The sequence below is a fragment of the Pavona decussata genome, unplaced genomic scaffold (genome assembly GCF_977016875.1).
Source record: "Pavona decussata unplaced genomic scaffold, jaPavDecu1.1 SCAFFOLD_141, whole genome shotgun sequence".
Lineage (NCBI taxonomy): Eukaryota > Metazoa > Cnidaria > Anthozoa > Scleractinia > Agariciidae > Pavona > Pavona decussata.
In genome coordinates this window covers 1,160,001-1,162,500 of record NW_028145554.1, presented here as the reverse complement: position 1 = coordinate 1,162,500, position 2,500 = coordinate 1,160,001, and positions in this window count along the sequence as shown.

The following is a 2,500-nucleotide window of genomic DNA, read 5'->3' as shown; positions in this document are numbered from 1 at the left end:
GGGGATTAAGTTTTGTTAATTTATTTTAATTTAGAACTGAAGTTGAGTCATCCGAACAGACGAAAACTTCTTGTTCTTTTCGAAGAACCGCGGTAACTTTTCTGGTGACATTTAACTTTGCAAGAAAACATCTTGGAGTTATGTTCGTATTCGACCAGCATCATTGTCACGTTCAAGCTATTCCAGTCGGGGATCCTTTGCGATCAATTGCGGTTCCGGGATAATTTGCAATGCGGTTGTAGTTAGGCTCGATTTCCGCCGCTCACTCGGGTCCAGGCTTTCGTCCCCGCTGTCTCTCTCGGGGAGGAAAGCCCGGACCCGAGTGAGCGGCAGAAATCTAGCATAGGTCGTAGTGAAACTATTCCTAATCTGGATTAATTAAGCGCTTTAGCATGCAGGAGGGTACAAACGTATATAAGAGATGCATTTGCAAATCTTTCCTGAGATTAACTATCCTGCATTGAAGTCTCGCAAGACTCTTCTAGACCGGTCATTCTCCGTGGCCGCCCCCTAAATTTTGGAACGAGCTTCCTAGTGAGATCATAATTATCCATGTTGGAACTAACAGCCTTCGAAACTCGAACTCTTCGCGCGAGTGTGCGGATGAGATCGTTGACATTGGGCGCATGGTTGATCATGAAGGTATTTCTCTAGCCATTTCTAGTCTGACTGCTCGCGCTGACGACATTGAATTGGAAAAAAAGAGTTAAGGAGGTCAACAAGATTCTAAAGAAGTTTTGCCGCCAAAACAAATGGGGCTTTATAGACCATAATAACATCACTACCGACCAGCACCTTAATCGCAGTCGCCTACATTTGAACAGAAGCGGAACCTCTCTTTTGAGTCAGAATTTTGTTTCATCGTTGCTAGAGCTCCCTATTGTTTTGCGCGGGACAGAAAGAGGAGACACCCTGGGAACAAGGTTGTGTGTGGACAGGCACACTACCCAGAGCGGGAAAAATAACCTTATTTCGGATCATAAAACATTAATTTTTAAGCACAACTCACGGCTTTGCACTCCCCTCAAAAATCCTTCTCCAATCCAAAAATGAAACGTTTGGACTTGAAGGCTAACTCTAACTTATTCGGGCTGAGAGACTAAACAGCAGTTTTTGTGGGTGTCAGTGAATGGAAATTTCATTCATTTATGCAATAGACCGAATTCGTATTCTCATTATTGAACTGCAACTAGCTAGCAGACGAGGCTTAAAGCGGAGGAAATCTTTTCACATGCCATTTTGTTTAAAATATGTTCTCGTGTAAGAGCCTCCGTTGCAAGCTTGATTCAGTCCAACACCGATAATACGAATTAAAGGGGAAGTATCATGCAAAATTTGTTGTCATTTCAAAACCCAAAAATGTTTGTCTGTCAGAAGAAACAACAAAATAATTGTCAAGTTTGTTACAAATTATCACCCCAGTGCAATAAAACTGTCCAATAGTGCCTCCGGCCAGAGACAGAGTAGGCCGGTATGGATTGAACTTGAAAAATGTAAGACTAATGTTTTTCAAGTTCTCGCATGTTTGTTTCCAAAATGCGTTAGAACAGATCACGAGTTGGTCCCTTCAAGAATTGAGTTGATTTCTTTCCTCTCGTCATTCTAGAATTGTTTGTCAGCTGATTGAAGGTCTTATTTCATCATTTTTGACAAAAGATATCAAAAACCCCATGACACTTCCCCATTAATATGCTCTATTTCAGGAACCTACTGTAATAATTGAGCTGTAGACGGAAGAATACAATTTTATGGATCAACTTCACGGGGGGCGCGGAACAGGTGTAATGACTCAGGGCCCACCTCCCACAGGGATGGTGATGGTGGGTTGGAAGGGCACACAGAACACCATCTTTCTGTTAAGCCTCAAAACAGCCTCAAGAGACATAACGTGTTGACTTTATAATTTGAGTTGAGACAACTACATTCTGTCAGTAAGAAGCCAAGGACAAGGTGTTCTAACATGTTTAATAATAATAATAATAATAATAATAATAATAATAATAATAATAATAATAACTTTATTAACGTGTCAAGAAATGTAGCTGAGGGGAGAAGTCCCCTCTACTAATAGTGGACACCTAACTAAATTCTAGCTAAAAAAGAATTAAAATTCACATCGTAAACCATATTAATAAAATTTCATACATCAATCGCAAAAATCATGTAAATCCCAGTCATTCTCGGCATAGGTTGCAGTCTCGACAGTTACTGACATTTGCAGCTAGGGCAGTAAGGTCCTGATTACGTATGACTCTTTTAAATTGCTTCAGAGGGGGTTGATATCTTATTCTAGGAGTGAGATCATTCCACAGTTTAGGCCCTAGGTAACGAAGTGAGTGTTATGTCACCGAAGAGAATCGAGGTCGAACAAATTCTCGCTTCCTTAAGTAATACGAGCCACTGTCTAATTGGAAAAGAATGGTTTCTCTTCGACCATGTTGAAGGCAGGCTCATTCTTTTAGTTTAGACCCTCCGAGAAGTTAAAGTTACCCTTCTTTAA